This window comes from Urocampus carinirostris, chromosome 7, assembly GCF_059441175.1.
Source record: "Urocampus carinirostris isolate Australia breed hairy pipefish chromosome 7, RoL_Ucar_1.0, whole genome shotgun sequence".
In the NCBI taxonomy this organism is placed as follows: Eukaryota; Metazoa; Chordata; class Actinopteri; order Syngnathiformes; family Syngnathidae; genus Urocampus; species Urocampus carinirostris.
In genome coordinates, this window is record NC_142355.1 from 18,456,043 (window position 1) to 18,477,923 (window position 21,881).

Consider the following 21,881-nt stretch of genomic DNA (forward strand, 5'->3'; position numbering starts at 1 on the left):
GTAATTATGGAAAGCATTGTTTAGATATAGGAGGTATCGCCCCCAAAAAATCACAGAGGTGAAAGTTCTTCTTGAAATGCATTATTTCACATAACACTCATTTTCTTAGAGGTTTTCTTGGAAATTTGTATTTCAAAAAACAGGAATGTTCACTTTTGTTTACTAATGAATGGTAAAAACTGGAAACGTCCTAATTTTTCTAATGAAAGAGAATTGTTCAAGCTTTCTTTTGATATGTTCTATGTCTATATAGCTAAAGAATAAAAACATTTTGCAAGGCCTTCAAAAATGAGTCAAAATGGCAAAAATTGGCATTTAAGATAAACGTCTGCCAATGAGTGAGTTAATCTGCAAACTTATTTCCTTTAATGTAATGTAAATTGTAATCAAAATCATTTTTACTCATTGTTTAAACATAACTTTTTGCAAAATAATTAGCAAGACAACGGGAGGTTGCAAAATAATTTGCCGTACACACAACGTTGGTCTGAGGCGGTGTTCTTTTGTGCATTACGGTAGTTTTTCAATGTTCGCCTTGAAGAAAGCTCCGATGATTACGGTATGCGGGGGGCTTGTGTCTTGCTCTGGTGATTGAGGAGATCGTGTCGAGTGGAAGCTCGGAGCACAAGGATGATCCTCCTCACATTTTTCGGGGCTCAGTCTCTAAACTAAAGACTTCTTATTTCCTTCGACGAAAGTCTGGCGTACTCCTAAACGCGTAAGTTACTTTTCTTTCCCCCTTTACAAAATGTTCTTATGTGAGTGTACTCCACTGAAATGTTTTAACGCGCGCGTTGGTGAACGTTAGCTAAAAAAATGTCGATATACCGGAGTCAACTCCGAGGTGGAAGGTGACAGGAATGATTTGTTTTTTATTTTTGTTTCCACCCCAGGACGCGTATAATTTGCTGTTAAAGTTTGTTTTGGAGTATTTGCTAAAGCGAAGTTAAGCGTGGCAATTCCAGTTCAATGGTAGAAAAACAGTATCCAAGTCATATTTTACCAAGGCGAATTTTGAGTCCGTGATTTTTCTTAGTTCTGTGCTATTGAATAATTGTTTTTTTTTATTATTGACAGTAACTTCATAGGTGGGGAAAATATAATATTCCTGTGTCTGGTGAAGCAAAGTCAGATTTACAAATAAATGAACTTACATCTTCATTATGTCATGGCTGAGCAAGAAAGCAATATATCAACTCTAGCCTAGTAAATAAACGATTTTTGTCTTACTTTAAAGGGACAGTATGTAATATTTAGTGCCCCCTAGTGGTACTTTCATTCATTAAAAAAACATTTATTTGAATACTAAGTAAAATACTTAAACTATCGCCCTGTGACTGGCTGGCAACCAGTTCAGGGTGTCCCCTGCCAACTGCCCGATGATTGCTGGGTCGGGCTCCAGCACCCCCACGACCCTACTGAGGATGAGCGGTGCGGCTAATGAGATGAGATGAGACTTAAACTATCATAGCAATGTTAATTTTCTTAAAAAAATCATCCATCCATTATCTGCATCTTCAGTAGGGTCGCGGTGGTGCTGGAGCCCATCCCAGCTATCTCCGGGCAGTGGGAAGGGGACCACCCTGAACTGGTTGCCTGCCAGTTGCAGGGCACACAGAGACAGACAACTCACTCGCTCATTCACACCCAGAGACAATTTGGACCGGCCAATTATCCAGACATCCATGTTTTTGGAATGTGGGAGGAAACTGGAGTGCCCGGAGGAAACCCAGGCAAGCATGGGGAGAACATGCAAACTCCACACAGGAAGGTTCCAGCTCATGACCTCAGAACTGTGCCGCACACACGCTAACACTGCGCCGCCGTGCTGCTTAAAAAAAAAAATCAAAGGTCAAGAAATTTGTTATTTCTTTTACTTAATGGAATCCCTGTCCAGAAGTCGCCACCATATTTGTCTGCCGTCCTGCTGCTACGGGTAGCCAACGCGACAAAAACTAACTATGTGCTTGGCGAAGCTCCCGATTTGTCTGCAACATGAAGATACTACCACAAAGACATATCTTTGGGTTCTCGCTCAACACACCGGTAAGAGTATTGTGTGTTTGTGTTTTAGAGAAAAGGTTTTGCCATTTTGTATCAATCAACCCTTTGTTTTTATTATTGTTTTCCGACTGCTACTGCTAGCACTGTTATTAGCTATGTGCTTCCTGATAAATGGGACTCACAGCAACTCTTGTCTTATTTTTACTCTGTTGGTAGAAATTGTTTGTTTGTATTTGGGAAGAAAAGATTATACAACTTTATTCTGAGTTTATTTTTCTTTTTTTGTAGTCATTATTCTCGAAGCTAAACTATTCAAGCTAATTGATAGCTTTACCCTTGGCGTTTGATCTTAATATTGCTGTTACATAAACACATTACTTTGGACAATGTAATGTCATATTTTTTTAACTTCGTATTAGAATTGTTTTTGTGTGTAAGAGAGAGTGGGATACCTTTGTTGACATGGACTGCGTTCCTAAGTTTAGATATGATATACCCTCTGTATGCATTAAAAGAAGGTACATTGAATAAGTACATCACTGCTAGAAAAAAACATCAACAAGACTGCAGCTTAATTCTATAACCTTTTGTGAACAATCTGTTTATTTTTTGATTCTGATCAAAATAACATAGGAAATCCAGTCAATGCTGAATGTTTACATGAACAAATCCTCCTTGTCGTTCACAGGATCAGCTGAACGGGCGCCTGAAATGATGAAGTCACTACCATCCTTCCCAAGCTTTTGGTGCACAATATTAATCACTGGTGGAGAGTCACATAACCATGCCATTCCAAACAGTGGTGCATTCATAAAACCTTTTTGGCTAAAAACTTGATGACTCCATTTGTCTTGTTACGGTACTTCTTACAGAATTTTTTTGTTTTGCCTCGAAAATATTGGGTCCCATCTACAGCGACCTTTAGCACTAGTATTTATTTTCATTGCACTATTGTCACAATGCCCGATCCTTCATTGCATTATTATAACTTAGGCCAGCTTTCTAAACACTATTTTTTAATTATTATATGTTGGGGCCTATTCTAGTCTTGTATCTCTTCTCTCTTCAAAGTCTCTATATTACATGTTTTACCCTGGAGTGCCATGTCTAATCTCGTTGCATGAAATGGTGATATCATTGACTATAAAAACAAGTCCTTTTACACATTTTTACCTTTTTAATTTGTTTTAATTGCACTAAAAAGAGAAGCCCTCCAAATTCGCTTTACTTGTCGACATTTATTGATCATTCATTCATAGTTTATGTTGAGATTGACAAATGTTGCAATGTCATATTTCTGGTCAAGTAAATTGAATGATACACTTGCATATTGACCCCCCAAAAGTGTTTGTTCTGATTACCTCAAATATTAATACAATAGATAAGTGTTTATTTCTCCAACATAGCTGCTTGTCTCGTTTTCAATCGATGGCATTTCTACAGTGATTCGGCCATAAGGTGATTGTACAGAGATTTAGCAAACAAACCTAAGGACATGACAAGGGGAAAAACAAAATGTTTAATAGCCACATATAAACACTATAAAATAAATGCAGAATGCAGTTTTTGCACTTTCAACTAAAACGCAAGATTGTTTACAAATTTGTCAACGTTGTAAACTTGGTGTTTGAATTTGGAGATCACGGAAAACCAAATTGTTTAACATGATGGCAAATCGTTTTAAAAATTTGCTTCAGAGTGGTCTAAATGTATCTCACTCACTTTCTCTAGAGACATATGAGTACTGACCAATTTTATAACTAATATGATAGACTTACTTCAATACTTGAGGGAACATTGGAAGTCATGAGTGACTAGGCTAACAAGGCTGGCCTGGTAAATAAAGGAAAATGCTACTGTTTGGTCAATGGACTGTCCATAGTTAGTTCTTCTTCCTTCTGCTTTGTAGGACTCTTTTTTTTTTTTTTTTTTTTTTTTTTTTTTTTTTTTTTTCCCCTTCACACTATACGAAAGAGTGACACATAGTGGTTAAATATTACATAGTGTACCTTAAACTTATACATTAGGTTGATGTGCTGTTCATTTTGAAAGCATCAATGGATGGGTAATCCTCCATTATAAAGAAATAAGTCCAATAGTCCATCCAAGGAGAAAATCATACTGTTTGTCTTGGCCTGCTGTTTGCTTTTACTATCCCAAATTCTTTAGTTTGGGTTTGATGTGTGCTTGTCTGCTTTTTTCAGATTGCTACTGTTTTGTTTCTGAAAGGAAAGATGAGATCTTGGCACTTTTCAATAAAAAAGTAGATGTATCAAGTGGATTGCATTGATTTAGGTTTAAAATAAGCCAATAATAGACATAACAATATTTAGCCCAAGTGATGTCTGGCGCTGGGTAGGAAGACCGGTCAATTGCTTGGTCTGTTACATTTTGCGCAGCAATCATGGGTTCTGTGGTATGAGCAGGAGGCCTGGCTGCATGCAGTTCAGGTGTGTCAAGACTTGCCCTCAATAGAACTGTTAAGGATTGCTGCTGCATGCTTATTACCTACCTCTAGTCTTGTGCACAGCTTTCGACGTTTGTTTTTAGACTGAGCACTGTTGCCCAGTGTTATTGGCCCCGTTCTACGTGTAGGTCTTTGTTGGTGCCTGCGGTGAAAATGACACATAACAAATCATCAACTCAAGATGGTGGCTTGGGTGAGACAGGCTGCAATAACATGCGGGATGTTGCGTGACATTTTTTACTTGCATTCTTTAAAATGGACTGGAGAAAGTTTGAAATTATTTTCTTGTGGACATGGATGTTGTGTTACATGTTTTGTCATAGGTTTGTGCTTTGTTACATTTAAAAAAAAAGTTGTTTAAGTAAAAAGCAGTGTGTGTAGATAAGAAATAAAGCAAAAACATATATAACAAAACTAAGTAGCAAGGCTGGAAAAAGCTTTGCTTCAGACTGTTCCTTACTGAAGCCAGTTCCCTAGTTTAGTATACAGATCACAAGACCAGCATAGTGAGTATTTTACTACTTTTGATGACAGAATGAAAAAAACTTAACCCATCTTAATTCATAAACTCACAAAGCGGTTAACAAAAATATGGAAGCACTCACCAACACGTGGGAATCCGTCAGCAATGTGCTGACATAGAATTAAAAGAGACCATATCTGGTTATATACATTTATATATATTATATAATATATATATATATTACATTGAATTGTCTTTATTGTCATGAAAATCAATGTGGTGAAACATTGTATGCAACAAGATTAGACATGACAAGGTTCAGGGGTCCCCTAACTGCCGGGTACCATTTCTTCTGCTGTGTCTTCGGCAAGTACAACTTGGCGACGCCTATCCTTCTCCTGGCTGTTTTTGGGGTTGAGTTTTGCTTTCCACATACAACATATAGTGCATGGTTACCAGTAGCAGAAGAAGCCTCCTGATCTGACTCAGATACAGCGCCTTCATTATCTGGTCGCTGTTGTTATTTCTGTAAAGCGTCCTTCTGCTCTTCACAATCGGGCAACCATGTAGTAAAGACTTAAAAGAGAAAATAAGTTAAAATACTGGCAGTATAAATAGGAATAAATATTTACAACAGTTATCATAGACTAGCCTAAGCTATAATAATCGGCTAATAATATAATGAAAACATTGTGCATTGTAACAGTGGTGCAATGAGAAGTATTGTATACATATTTAGCAGCATCAAATTTGACTAATAAGTCAAAAGATATAAATTTCCACAGTTCATTGTATATCAATTGCTGTTGTTCTTTTGTAATATTTTCAGACTACTACATCTTGGTAAAATCCGCTGTTCATTTTCTTGTACAGACCGCAAAGTCTGTAACAAAAGAACTAATCAATTTTCAACCGTTTGAATTCAAACCAATTTAACCGTGATGTATGTCGTTTTTAAAGTTTTAAAAACTGACATTTGTTATTTGGACTGCATGTATTTAATTTCAAATACATTTGTCAGACACAAATTATGCTTGAGCTCTTTTTAGCAGTATAGCATCCAGTATAAGTATTATCAAACGCCGCTTCCTGTCGATGCTGTAATGGGCTCATCTCTGAAGAGCGGGATGACACGTGACACCAAAAAACAACAGCGACCAAATGATGAAGGTGCTGTATCTGAGTCCGATCAGGAGGCTCTTCCTTTTACTAGTAACCATAAAAACCAGTACTATCTGTTTCATGTGGGGGAGCAAGCCCCTCCCCCCAAAAACTGCCTAAAGAGGGATGGGGGCAACCAAGCTGTACTTGCCCAAGACACACATCAGGAAGCGGTGTCCAGACAACCCAGGTGGTTAGGGCTCCGTGAACAGTAAACGGATGCTGTGTTTCATATTTACATTTTAACATTCGTAAACTCCGCTAGCATTAGGTCAGGACTAGAAATAATTGAAAAATTAATTTACAAGTTGCATGTTTGGTTGTAATATATATATATATATATATATATATATATATATAAATGTATATATATATATAAAACTTTGAAATTGACTGCTGGAAGGGACATAAAATTTTGTGTTCGTATGATCATGTTGCTTCAAAACACACTTTCTATCAGAAAATTATAAACTGCTTAACTACTTTATTACTTTTTGTCGACTAGAACATGTTATTACTTTTTTATATGCCATATTGGATGTCTTAAAGGTCTAAATAAATAATTGTGTTGAGTTCTCTGTTTTTAATTGGTGCTTTTTCTATTTTAAGACCTAATTGCAGTCTGTGACTTGACACTTACTTTGACAGGTACAGTTTATCGTCCTTCTGAACTGTGATGAGTAAGACATATGTTGACACAGAAGTTGCCTCTAAAAATGGAAAACACAATTTTGAGAGTTGTTAGCGAGTTGCTTTCTTTTGTCACTGGTAAACCAATATCACTTGCAATTTAAATGTCTTCACATGCTAGATTGTACAGTTTTGCCTTGCCTCTTCATTTGACGTATCATCAGAATTATTGCAGACGGTAAAATATGTGATATTGTGTTGTCTGTTACAAATTATACTCGTGACTTAGGCAAATTGGTTAATGTTGCCTTGAATTTTTTTCCCCCAGACAATTTTTTTCTCTGTGCTTTTAGCCTCAGCTTAGACTGAATTTAGGGATCTGAATGGTTTTGTCTATCTTATGAATGGTAGTTATTTAAACAACACACCCGCATGCCACTCACCGACTGGATTGGCACCTCTAATTATACATTCCACATTTAAGATACGATCTATTTGCATGTATTTTCAAATGATCCAAGCATTCCTTGCCAAAAGCGGGGCAAAGATGAGATCAACAGGATAAATAAATGTTTATTTTACAAGTTCGTGCAACTCGTATAGTGCTTAAATTTGCTGGTCAATCTAATTAGCCTGGATTTATGAGCATTGCAAGCATGTTATTCCTGCTACAAGTTTTTTACGTGGGTATCCCAGGAGGTAAGCAATTCATTTCGATTCAGCAAAAGCCTGGCACAAGAGTGTGTGCAGTTTGATGTGTCTGAGCATTCTTTAGTGACAGGGCAATGAAGCATATAGCAGCCCAATATACAGCTTTAAGTAGTCCCACAGGTCCTTTGAATGTTGTTTCAATGGGTAGCCAAAGCAGATGTTGACCCTAATTTTATTTTCTCTTTAACTCGGTAATGTAATTGATAATGTAGTTCGTTATGAATCGACATGCTGAACTAATCCTGAATTTATGGTTATTGGTGGTTTGAGACATACCCTAATAATAAGGGCAGTAAAAACGTCGTGGGTGGTGTTTATGCAGCAGATCAAAGGAAAGCATCCTTCAGGCAATAAAAAGTATTAATGTTTTGCTTACTCAGTCTCAGCTGCTAGTAAATATAACTACCAGCTGTATATGGGGGAAAAGTAAAATGCTTGATTTCACATTTAAGTAGGAACTGAATTTTGAATGTTTAATCCATCTTGTACTTACAAAACTGATGGGATTAAAACATGTGGGGAAGAACATGTTGATAACACATTCTTTTATTTAATGCCACCGGAGTTCTGCAAATTTTCCCCCAATAATAACATTTTTCAAACATTTTACAATGTAATGCAGAGCTGATCAAAATATTTTTCTCAGTATTGTCATCAAATACCCCACTTAACTCTTTTACTTTTTTACATAAATAATGAAAAAAATGTGCCGAAATTGTAGTTGGAATTAAACTTTTGTCTGCTTCTAAAAATGGCACAACATCCATTTCTGTGGCAGTGGAGGATAGTAACTAAAGATGCTCTGATGTGAATGAACCAAATAATGGAATATACAGTACATTGAGAACTTTAAAAGTCATCTGTATTTTTGGGTGGTATTTTTATAAATGGACGCTTTTACTGAACGCCTCAAGGTATTATTATTGAAACAAATTACAGTAACTGTAAGCCACGACTGCTTAAGATGATTTAACTGAAATAAAAAGTAGCTTGCACACACACACACAGGGAAAGTCATCAATCAGCTAAAAAAGCTAACTCTAACATCAGCTACCAGAGACGAAGGTTACGTTCCCACACTTAAAAGCGCAAATAACAAACGGATAAGAAAAATTATGTAGTCGCTTACCCTGCTACAGACCTCCCTTCGTCCTCGTCTGTGTTTTTGTTTTGATTGCTGCTTCACCATTGTGGCACTCTCGTGCCATATCACTTTTTTTTTGTTTTGTGTCAAGTATCAAGTTTTGAGTGCCCCCCCCCCATACTTTTTTTCTCGAAGTTTTTAATCCGTATCCGTCATGTTTCATGAGTTGAATTTACCAATGCCTTTAAAAAAATAGCACCTTAGTTTGCACTCCACCTCGCTCTGTTATGCTCGCCGGCTCACTGCATGTGACGTCACTGGCTTCTGACGTGATGAGTGATGCATATTGTGCGACACAACGAATCGATAGACTATTTTGTTGCCAACGTTTTAAATCATCGTTGTTGTTGCCATTCTAATACACATCGTTTTTCATTCATTTTCTTGACATCATCACCTGGTTCATCATCGTCAGAAACCTCTTCCATTTGTCCCCTTTCTGCCAAGCAATTGGGTTCAAAATCCTCATCAGAATAGTCCAAGGTGTAAAAGTAAAAAAAAATCTTGCGGCTCAGATTTCCCCTTCATCACCAAATGCATTGCTTCATCGGCTGAGTATTTCCTTTCCATCCTTTCGAAGTGAATATTGGTGGGTAATGGTCGCTGGGTTGAGTTTGCCCCCTATATAAATTTTGCCGGATTCAAACAGCTGACCAATGATAGTTGAGAGTCGAACACATTTTTATTGTTTACATTTCCCACTGGAATCAATCAGTTGTTTATTTTTGAAGCAGCGCAGGATGAACACGCCCACAACGCTTTGGCATTGCCAAAAGACACACATGCAATTCAAGTTTACGACACTTGATTTTGCAGCAGCAAGGTAGAGAGCATGACAATTTTTTTGCATTGCTCTGCAAAGCAATGTAAAAGAATTGACACGCGCGTGATGCACGACGGTGTGCAGTACCAGCGTCATGGGGGCAGTCAGTGGTTTGCAGGAAAAAGTATTATCCTTTTTTTTTTTTTATTACTACTATTATTATTATAATATTTGGACATTGGCACCACTCAACCCAACCTTTTACTTTGCATATTATTGACTCCATGGCACTAAAGAAAATAATACCAAAATCCCAGTTTACAGTATGTATTGAAATACACCAGGTATATGATAAGTCAAAAATTATGAATTATAATGGGTGTCTATATGTCTAATGTATGTAGCGCGCTTCGTGTATTGTATGTAAATGCAATAACATATTAATGACAGGGCAGCACGCCGGCGCAGTGGTTAGCGCTTGTGCGGCACAGTTCATGTCATGGGAACCAGTTCATGTCATGGGAACCTGTTGTGGGTTCAAATCCAGCTCCAGACTTCCTGTGCGGAGTTTGTATGTTCTCCCCGTGCTTGCGTGGGTTTCCTCCGGGCACTCCGGTTTCCTCCCACGTTCCAAAAACATGCATTTCAGGTGAATTGGCCGGTCCAAATTGTCCCTAGGTGTGAATGAGCGAATGAGTTGTCTGTCCCTGTGTGCCCTGCGATTGGCTGGCAACCAGTTCAGGGTGTCCCCTGCCCACTGCCCGGAGATGGCTGGGATGGGCTCCAGCCCCCCCGCGACCCTAACGAGGATAAGTGGTACGGCTAATGAGATGAGATGAGAGATATTAATGACAGCACAATGCCATATTTAACATCTACATGTTCTCACAACCCTCGGGAAATTTGAGCACTCAAGTGTCTACTTTTTAAGGCTGGCCTCTTTGATTGAAAATACAAAAAACATAAAGATGTACATAATATGTACCTGTATGCCAGGAGGGTTAATAACGACCCTTGAGCAGATGCGCCTGTTTATTCCTGAGGACAAAATTAGGAAGGCTCAGACCATATGCTTGTTTCTATGATGCTGGCCCTTTCATTGCAACTGCAGGCTGCCAACGACATTCATTCTGGCTTGGGGAAGACACCAAAGCAATTCCATTTTTGAGTTATGTAAAAGATATTGGATTGGATATTCTTGTCCCACCTCAGGCAAATCAGCAAATCTCTCGCCATTTATTATAGAATCCCTAGACTAATTGTCATGTTGGTCAAATCGAACTGTCATTTTGCATTTATTACCTTTTTATATCTGTGCTGCATTCTAGTTTATTATATTTCAAAGCTTGTTCTTATCTCAATTAACAGGGGAACTGCTGGCAACAACCGGAAATTTGTTTCAACTGGATAACTGCCTCACATTGCTATTCCAGATCTCCTATCAACAACCGGTAGGCCAATGCAGTTCTTTCAAGGACACTGGAAATTATTCGGTTGTCAGTTTGTGTTGCTGTACTCTCTGCCTTTGTTTTGCCAGTTCACGTTTCCAAGTTGAATGTGTGTGTGCGTTAGCAGAACACTCTCATGGGGCAGTAAGTGGTTTCGCATTCCCCTTTGGTCATTTGACGAGGTCGTCATCCTCTTTAAATCAGAAGCTCTTGTATTTCATGTCTAAAATTTTGAGGCATGCGTCGAGATATTTTACTTACTAGACATGACTGAAGTGTAATAATTGTAGAATTTGTATAATGTGCTCATATGATGTGTTTAAAAACATCTAATCAATGAACATGAATGAAATTTAGTAGCCTGGTATTTTAGACAAACTCTGTCATTGTTGGAAATGGCAAATTCATTGAAAATCTAATTTTGGTTGAAACATGAAAACAAAAAACTATACAGTATTTTCCAGACTATAATTTGCATCTAAAAACTCCAAATTGGCTCAAAATTTATGCAGACAGAGTTGGAAACGTGTTACCATTATTCCGGAATTAGTGATCAGTTGATAATTATCGCTGACCACAATTGCACAACAACGGGGGCAATGGGGGTCAAATTGCTTAGCAGTGGTAAGAGGGACGTGGATGGTGGTTCAAAATTGCGTAACTTTGAAAGCAACGGGAATCACAGAGGGTTTGGTTTGAACAAATTTATTGACACTAAAAACAGAAAACAATCATGACAATCTCAACAGCAATTAAGCACATTCACAATATTATATTCCAATATTACGTTTTTAACAGCAAACACAAAGTGAGGTTTGAACAAACCTTCTCGAAAATCAAACATATTCACAATTTCATTATATAACATCTTTGTTAGTGTCAATAGATCCGTCCAGGCCAAAGTCGATTGTCCTCGGTCTGAACAAATCCACTGACACCAACAGCAGCAAAACACAGCCATCAAGCATATTCACAATTTTTTTATATCTGACAATATGACGTGACGATATGACGTTTTAACATTTTTTCCTGACATTTTCAACATCAATTAAACAATTTCAGAGTTATTTTCTTTTAACAGTAGTTAACCAGCGTGTAAAAGGCAATACTATTGTGCAAGGGCATAGCTCTGCCATCCCACCCTCCCAAGCAGCATTCTTCCAGTCCTCTGTGTGGGTCCTTTCCCTTCTGCGTGGGTCCTCTCCCTTCTGGGTTCCACAACCCAGGCCGTTGCTGCCGGGACTCAGAGCGCCGAGTTTTATACACTAGTCCACTAGGGATACTGATGACACCTGAAAAGGCATTAGGTCTTTGCTCATTTCACTATTTTCAGTCATGGTCCCAAATATTTTAAGAGTAGAGAAAATGTTGTTTCAGTTTTTGACAAACGTTTTAAATATGCGCGGCCTGTGTATTTCTATCTTTTAGGACGACCAATTTATTTCCCACAATGCCGTTCCTTTCATTCAGTTTGGAACTGCCATATTGCTTCCCACGATGCTGTTCTCTTCAGTTCAGAATCTCGTGCGCTTTGTAAAGAATTTGTGAGTCGGCATTCTATAGACCGGCTTATAGTCTGACAATGTTCTCGCGGCCTGGCCCAATAATAACACGAAGAATTTGGCACCATGACTAAAATTTGTAAGGTGATGAGATAAGATGTAATGCCTTTACATGTCTTCTGTATCTGTTATTGGTCAATGAAAAGGGTCCATTGCTTTGCGCAGTGGCGGTATCGTAGCCTATGAGCCGACCGCAAAACTTTAGGTGTGTCAGCATGTTCAACAAAGCCATGCCGCAGTTACGAAACTCACGGCAAGTTTGATTTTTGTAATCCGGAGATTGAATAAGAGCGTGCTCTGTCCACTCCACTCATCGGCCCGGAATGGCAGTACCTCCGGGAACGGTGCATCCGCACTGATCGCCGCATGGCTCTGTGGCTAGGACCTTGACTTGGCCTCTTGGCTGAGAGCAAGTGTCTCGGCCCCTTGGCTTTGTAGCACATTATGATTTGACCGATAACGGATAATGGATAATTGATAAAGAATATAGAACAATAAACCTTATAAAATCCCCCCCCATACTGTGATCTGAGTTTGATTCCCGTCGCATCCAATGTTATGCAATTGTGATTAGTAATATATACAGTAGGGCACTTATCTATTTTATGTCCAACCCTGCCCTTACAGTAAGTTCAATAACGTGTGCCTTATAGTATGGTGTGCCTTATACATTTTATGAGAAAAAAATAATACAAAAGACTTTTTTGGAGTGCGCTTTATAATCCAGTGAGCCTTATATGTGACCTCATCTACCGAAATGGGTCACTGTGAGGCAAAGAGCAAATTTGAATATTTATGAAAAGCATAATGAAAGGGGTTCAGTGTCTTACCCAAGGACACTTCGACATGTAACACGGAGAAGCCAGGATTCGAACTGAGATCTCTTGATCCCAAGACGAGTGCTCTACCTCCTGAGCCAAATGTAAAAAAAAAAAAAAATTCTTTATCTTTATGATTTTCATCAGGGTTTTTTTTTTTTTCTTATTCACAGTTATTGACCTGTAACTAAAAATAGAACGATGCTACTTGCAAGTCATTTCAGCAGAATGGGTCACATATGGTTATTGTTTGATTTAGGTCTGCTCTGGTATAAATACTTCTCTTGGCTCTGAATTCGTGAATATTTAGAATTAGTGCATCTACAGTATTTCAGTTGAATGTTTTGTCCTTGTACATTTGGTTAATATAGTTGCTAACCTCTTACATCATTAATCACTGCCCTTCTAGAATTGGCTTCACTGAAGTAGTCCATTAGTGATCAGTACAAAAAAATGTTTTCATATAAATGGTTACTAGCAACTTACTTAAAAAACAGTGAACTTTTGGAAGGACATATAAAATGCTAATGTATGCAAATATATGCTAACAATCTTTGTTGGTAGTCTGGTGGGATGTCACGAAAATCTGTCACATTTTGATAACACTTGCGTGTAAATGCTACTAATGATATCTCTACGGCTTATGGCTCTTTATCAAGCGCCACCACTAAAGGTTCAGGAGCATGAAGCCCATTTTTCAGAAAATTGAAAAAAAACAGTAAAAATAAGGGTCTGAAAAACAATTTGTTAGTATTACACTTCCCACCTAAACAACACACTCATTCACACATGCACACAATCCAGAAAAACAAAAACAATAAAAGGACCAAAAAATAAAAAATAATTTACTAAAATACAATATTAACATCAGCCGTACCGCTTATCCTCACAGTTCGGCACAGTTCATGTCATGGGAACCTGTCGTGGGTTCAAATCCAGCTCCAGACTTTCTGTGCGGAGTTTGTATGTTCTCCCCGTGCTTGCGTGGGTTTCCTCCAGGCACTCCGGTTTCCTCCCACATTCCAAAGACATGCATTTCAGGTGAATTGGCCGGTCCAAATTGTCCCTAGGTGTGAATGAGCGAATGAGTTGTTTGTCCCTGTGTGCCCTGCGATTGGCTGGTAACCAGTTCAGGGTGTCCCCTGCCCACTGCCCGATGATTGCTGGGATGGGCTCCAGCCCCCCGCGACCCTACTGAGGATAAGCGGTACGGCTAATGAGATGAGATGAGACAATATTAACAAACTATATAAACATACATACGCACATATACATACATACATGCATACATACATAGAAAGGAGCACATTTTTTTGCCTACAATGTATAGTGTGGCATTAGATTACAAACTACGTACACTGACTAGATATGGAAAAATAGCAACTGAAATCACTAGCTTGCATTTGGTGCTACATCAGAAATAGTTATGAGCATTACTCAAAATATTCTCTTTTTTTAACGAGAATTTTTTTTTTTTTAACATTTTATCCTGTATAAAAGAGATATATAACATTTTACGGTTCACAAATCCCTCATCTCCGTGGGTTGTCGGGCACCACTGAGGACGTGACTTTGGAGAGCTCTCCCAACTGCTAATTGCTCCTAGCCTGAGTTTAGGTTGCAGCAAAGTTGGCACCTGTCCATTCCTCTCCTTCTGTTCCTTTGGACTGTGCATTTGAGAATGATTTTATTAAGTCCTGATGGAAAATTTACAGATTACAGTATTTTCTGGACTATAAGACTCGCCCAAAAAAACCCAAATTGACCAAAAATTTGAATGTGCCTTTATAGTCCAGATAGATAGATAGATAGATACTTTATTCATCCCCGGAGGGAAATTCACATTTCCAGCAGCATCCCTGAGCTGAGAACAATACAATAATAAAGCAAAAAGAATACAATATACAAATACCCAGTGTGACGTGCAAATGCCCACTGTAGCGTGTTATATAGAATAACTAAATATTGCTACACAGAATACATATTGCAATAAAATTCGGTAATATGCAATGTAGGTGGTGTGGTTTAATGTGGGCTTTTACTCTGCCGGGTAGAGGTAAAGAGCCTCATGGCATGAGGAAGAAAAGATCTCTTCAGTCTGTCCGTAGTACAAGACAGTGACAGCAGTCTGTGGCTGAAACTGCTCTTCTGTCTGTGTAGTGGATGCGATGGATTGTCCATGATTGACCGCAGCTTTTCCAGTGCCAGTCTCTCAGCTACTGTTGTTAGGCTGTCCAGCTCTTTGCCCACAACAGAGCTCGCTTTCCTAGCCGGTTTATTGAGACGAGAGGCATCCTTCTTCTTGACGCTGCCTCCCCAACACGCTGTCGCATAGAAGAGGGCGCTTGCCACAACTGTCTCATAGAATATTTTCAGGAGCTTTTTGCAGATTTTGAAGGAGGCCAGCCTTCTGAGGAAGTCAAGTCGGCTTTGCCCTTTCCTACATAGAGCTTCTGTGTTGGCAGTCCAGTCCAGTTTGTTGTCCAGCTGCACACCCAGGTATTTGTAGGTCTGAACAAATTCCACACATTCTCCTTTGATGGTTACAGGAACCGGGTGAGTTCTGGTTCTCCTGAAGTCCACCACCATCTCCCTGGTCTTGGTGGTGTTCAGGTGCAGGTGGTTTGCGTTGCTCCATCGGACAAAGTCCTGAATCAATTTCCTGTACTCCTCCTCCTGCCCATTTCTGATACATCCCGCGATCGCAGTGTCGTCGGCAAACTTTTGCACATGGCAGGACTCAGATTTGTTCTTAGATCCTATGTATACAGAGTGAATAGGAACGGAGAGAGCACGGTCCCCTGCGGAGATCCTGTGCTGCTAACCACAGTGTCTGATGTACAGCCCCCCTGTTTCACATACTGGGGTCTGCCTGTCAGGTAGTCAGTAATCCATTCTACAAGGTGTAAGCTAACTCCCATCTCTGTCAGTTTCCTACTCAGTAGCAGAGGCTGTATGGTATAGAAGGCACTGGAGAAGTCCAAAAATGTAATCCTCACAGCCCCCTTAGCCCTATCCAGGTGAGAGAGGGATCAGTGTAACATGTATACTATAGCATCCCCCACTCCCACCTTCTCCTGGTAAGCAAATTGCAGAGGGTCGATGGCGTGACAGACCTGTAGCCTCAGGTGGTGCAGCAGCAACAGAGGAACAATCCCTGCCCAAAGCTGAACGCACAGACCTCATTCGCTTTCGGAGCGGCCATCATCCGCTGATCCGACGCTGGCAATTCCTCCTCCGCAAGTCGGCCACCGACATCTGTCGACTTTGTGGGGAGAGTGAGGAATCGGCCGAACACCTATGGGTCGATTGCCCCGCCTTCATCGCGGACCGTCAACGATGGGCAGTTGGATCCGAATTCGCGGAACTCGTAGCACGACCGAAGCGTTCCATGTCGTTCCTAAAGATCATCTTTAGACGACTTGAAGCGATCTAGCAGCAGCAGCAACCCCTCCATGGTTTTCATCACATGTGATGTCAGGGCGACCGGCTTGAAGTCGTTGAGTTCCTCAGGTCTTGATATCTTTGGGACTGGGATGATGCAGGATGTTTTCCACAGCTGAGGGACCCTCCCCTGTTCAAGGCTCAGGTTGAAGATGCGCTGTAGAGGGTCTCCCAGCTCAGACGCACAGGCTTTCAGCAGTTGGGGGGATACTCCATCTGGACCAGCTGCCTTGCTGGTTCGCAGCCTCCTCAGCTCTCCACACACCTGGGCTGCAGTTATTTTTAGTGGGGGGATGTCTTCCCTGCTAGTGTCCAGAGGGGGAGAGGGAAGGACAGCTGCAGTACTCGGGTGAGGATGAGGCGGAGTGGTCAAACCTGTTGAAAAAGTTGTTCAACTGGTTGACTCGCCCCACATCTACACCCACAGCCACACCCTGCTTGGTGCTGCAGCCAGTAATTGTTTTCATCCCTTCCCACACCTCCTTCATGTTGTTGTTCTGCAGCTTTTTCTCCAACTTCCTCCTGTACTGCTCCTTCCCTTTCCGGAGCTAGACTCTGAGCTCCTTCTGTACTCGTTTTAGCTCCTGCTGATCAGCATTTTTAAAGGCCCTCTTCTTTTGGTTCAGAAGGCACTTGGTGTCGCTCGTGATCCAGGGCTAGTTGTTGGCATAGCAGCGTACAGTCTTTATAGGAACAACACTGTCCATGCAGAAGTTAATGTAGTCAGTAGTGCAGTTTGCCATCTTCTCAATGTCCCCACTGCTGGACCCTAGCAGAATATCCCAGTCCGTACGTCCAAAGCAGTCTCTCAGAGCCTGCTCTGCCTCGGTGGACCATTTTCTAAAAGCGCGTGTGGTTGTTGGTAGCCTCCTCACTTTTGGTTTGTACTGTGGTTTAAGCAGAATGAGGCTGTGGTCTCCTTTTCCAAGGGCAGGCAGTGGTTTTGCACTGTATGCATTTTTGATGTTCGCATACAGAAGGTCAATAGTCCTATTTCCCCTGGTCTTGCAGTTCACATACTGGACGAAAGAGGGCAGTGTCTTATCAAGAGTCACGTGGTTGAAGTCCCCAGAAATTAACATTGCAGCCTCCGGATGTTGTGTTTGTTGCTTTGCCACCGCGGAGTGGATGACGTCACACGCTACTTCCGCATCAGCGCGCGGTGGGATGTAAACAATAACAGCAATGGCGTGTCCGAACTCTCTGGGCATGTAATAGGGACTTACGGCCAAAAGTTCGACATCACGGCAGCAGATAGAAAGCTTTGTTTTTACATGCAGTGTGCCTCTTAATTTATTTTTAAATAATACATAAATGAAAATGTCATTAAAACCAACATGACTTAAATTAACTTTAAAATAAAAGTCCATGGAAATTTCAACGGCGCTCACAAATTAAAGTATAGACACTCCTGTTTTAGAGCCAGATAGACGAACTAATGTTATGGTAACGGCTAATCAACCAGCCTTTCACTTTTGCATGCTTTTTATGCTCTGTTTCAATCACAAACACACATTTTTGACTGATGAATTAATGTTATGATAACAGCTAATACGTCAGTCCCCACTTGAACGTGCTCCCCTAAAACAAGTTCGCTACCCTTTATTGACCAAGAGTGAGCGAGAGGATTGTCTGTATTTGAACCTAAATAATCGGCCGGCTGGATAAAATACAGGTTTCGGTCAAATACCCAAATATCCGTGTCGATAATTGGCCCGCCTGATAATCGGTCAACTTCTAACAACCTCTGTGGCGCCACAGAGCTTGAACCCGGATAGCAATGCTGAGCGCGCCAAATCCTACCCAACAGGCCACTAGGGACATATAAGAATGTCTTCGGAAAAGACAATAGGTTTATTTATTTGTTACACTATTTCTAGTTATGGTACTAAATACAAATGTTAGAGAAATGAGAAAACAAAAAGTAGTTGAAAATCAGCATCAAATTTTGATTCACTTTTTTTTTTTTTAACTCCAAGCATTGTAAGTGACAAACGTTGAAAACATACAGCCATGCCTTTATTTATATTTTTCAGGACGATCAAATAAAACAAAAAATAAATATAAATCAAAACAATAAATATAACAGTATCAAATGAGATAAAATAAAATTGTCCTCGTACTACTGAGTATTAAAATCCATCCTGAAAAAGTGTGTTTTTAGCCAGGATTTAAAGAGGCACAAGTCAGAAATAAGACTCAACTCGATGGGGAGCCGATTCCAAAGCCCTGTGGCAGCAACATAAAAGGCTCTGTCACCCCAGCGTGTATATTTTGACTTTGGCACTTTTAGCACAAGTTGGTCCTTGTGAACTCTCAGTTGAAATAAAACCGATAGGAGCTTTGAAAAACAACCGTTAGAAGTTTAAAATCAATTCTAAAATGTACGGGGAGTCAATGAAAGTATTTAACAATAGGAAAGATATGCGCTTGTCTACTGGTGTTGGTTAAAAAAATGGACAACAGCATTTTGCACAAGTTGAAGGTGACTGGCCAACATAAAGTGCATTGCAGTAACATTGAGATTATTAAGGCATGTATCGCTTTCTCTAGGTCAGGACAGCTTAAAAACAATTGGACATATGCTAGAAGACACAGCTGAAAGAAGCTTGCCCTAACCAAATAGGTTTGTCCAACCTAAGGTGACTGTCAAAAGTCGCACCTAGGTTTCTGACAGTTGAACGCAACTTAAAAGACAGAGTGCCGAGGCCGTCCGTCATTGTATCACTAAACACCATATATTGAGTAAAACGGTGACGAAAATAGGGCTGCAATAACGAATCAATAACATCCATAAAAATAGACAAAAACATTGCCAACTAATTAGATTATCAATTTGTTGTATCACGTGATTAATGTGTAATCAATGCAAATAAGTGCATTGTGACCCTGGGAGTTGTAGTACCGCTTTTGTCCTGCAGAGAGCAACCAGGCCGGTTTTATAAAAAAGTTTTTGTTTAAATCCTAAATGTTGAACAATGCATCATCCAAACAAAATTGGCATGAGAGTTTCAACTTTGTAGGGTTGACAGTTTCATCATGAAACAAAGTTAATAGTTTTCAAGGGGAAACAGATAGTGCTGCAGAAATACAAAGAAAATAGTTGAATAAGGGGCAGATTTTTGATCGTTTCTTTATCATATCAGGAATGTTTATTATAAGATTAAAAAAAACAAAGAATTTGTTGACATATTTTGAAAAGTGGATTTGTTTACATTTTAGATTTTTTTGTGGATAAAAAAAAATTGCAACACATTAAATAAAATGTATTGCTCTTTCTTTTTTGTTTGTGTGATAAGTCCAAATATAATATGATCTTGTGATAAGGTGGTAAGAAAAGAGTATCTTACATGTTTCCAGGTTTATACATGTGTATGTATTTTTGTTTATTGTCAAGTTAATTGACAAACACTTGTTTTTCAATTGTTTTATATTACAGGGCATTCTGTTGTTTTGTGGAATATTTTTCTATCCATCCAAAAATTTTAAATTTTGAATAAAGAGGAGAAAATGTAAAATGTCTGAGAAATCTGATTAATCAATTGATTGAAAAAAATAATCGACCGATTCATCGATTCTAAATGTAATTGTTAGTTGCAACCTTAGACTAAAACAGTGTGATGATGACATTAGACCTAATGCCTTTTCCGATCAATCAATGCACAATTATGGTACTTATTTATTTTCACGGCCCATGTAGCCCTTACTGTAGTTTTAATTTGATGTGCTTTTTTATTCGGAGCGCCTTTTATATGATAAAAATTATCACGAAAGAGCTTCGGTGGTGCGTCTTTAGTGCGGAAAATACGAAGTAAGATTAAATACTAGTGCCATGAGATCATAAGTGGGGCTCCATTGATTTTAAATTCAAACAGCTAAAACTCTTGAAATGGCAAGAGCTAAATAAACAGAAACTAAACCGATTGGATGGCGGACAAATGCAACCCTTCTGGTAATTCAAGTGCAAGCACCTCATGCATGAACATCCGACATATTGTGTCGGCAAAGATTTGCAGTCGGCTAAGGTTGATTTCCTTACTTGTTGCCATGTAAACTTTGCTGTACCCTCGTGGCATTTTGGGGACTTAATAAAAACCTGATTAGCAAGCTCTGATGCTTCAACCACATTTCCCAAGTAGCAGAGGTTTGTGAGATTTAGCGAGCATAAAGGCAAAGGTACATTAAATATGTATTGTATCATTTAAATACATAACCAGGCCATATCTAGGGCATGCAACACATTTACTGTAAGTCAGTCAAGCCAAAGTACATTAAATTAGCTTGAGTTGTTCACTGACTCTCATTTTACCACACTGATCTCTTTCTAAACACCGAGGAGGTGCGTTTGAGAAAAGGGCACACACTGTCTACATCAAAGCTATCTTTTAACACTAACAGTAATCCATCTTGAGTGCAAGTTGGAGAGGAAATTATGCACGTGAATATGAAACAATCTCATTTAAATATCAATTAGTCTATTGGAGAAGCATTTGTTCCTGGATAGGTTGTTGTGTATAATACAAATGTGATGATTGTGATGCTAGATGTGAGTTGCTATCTAACTAAGTGCTCTCTTTGGCAGGCTTTCCTAGTCTTGGTCTTGAAATAGGTGCAAGTTTTCAATGTGTCCATTTTTAATACTTTATTAAAAACCTGGTCAGGAGAAGTCTGATAATCTGGTTTCCTGTGGATCCTTGAAAAGTCTTTAAAGGCAATTAATTCACGTTTCTAAAAATAAGGCCCTAATTGGCATTAAAATGTTTTAAATCCAAAATATTAAAAATGAAAACGCAAAGATTTAGTATTATTCATCAATTTTCCACATCATGGGATTACAGTACAAAGTTTTTTTTCCAATCTTGTGTTTGGATGGTGCTACACATAAAATTGGTTATGCATATAGCACTGTTATGTTTTTCAAAAAAGTAATTTTTCATGCATTATGATAAAAAGATTTCTTTGGAATCAGTAGTTTTGACTTAAGATCCTTGAAGTACTGTAAACATCCTTTATATTTATTGTTTTTCACGTCCAAAACTTTGGAGACTGCTGCTTCTCAGATGGAAAGTTTTTACTTGGACCAAAATATGATTTAAAAATAAATAAATACAATAAGCATTTGTTCAAAATTGCCCCGAATTCATGTTGTTTTTTGTGTTGTTTCAATTGTGTTTTTTTTGTCCTTTTGGTCTTCAATTTGTTTTGAAAAGGCATTAAAAGTCTTAAATCGTTTTGAATTCAACTTGTCTTAACCTGTAGGATCCAG

General features: G+C 39.2%; 1 protein-coding gene across 1 annotated transcript in view; it reads left to right on the plus strand.

Moving 5' to 3' along the window:
* The first annotated feature begins 552 nt into the window (after positions 1 to 552).
* Positions 553 to 21,881, plus strand: part of tp53i11b (tumor protein p53 inducible protein 11b) — a 49,434-nt gene continuing 28,105 nt past the window's right edge. Inside the window, exons 1-2 of the mRNA XM_088339956.1 lie at positions 553 to 718; positions 10,712 to 10,794. The gene's annotated coding sequence lies outside the window, so the exon portion shown is untranslated. The remainder of the gene's footprint in view (positions 719 to 10,711; positions 10,795 to 21,881) is intronic.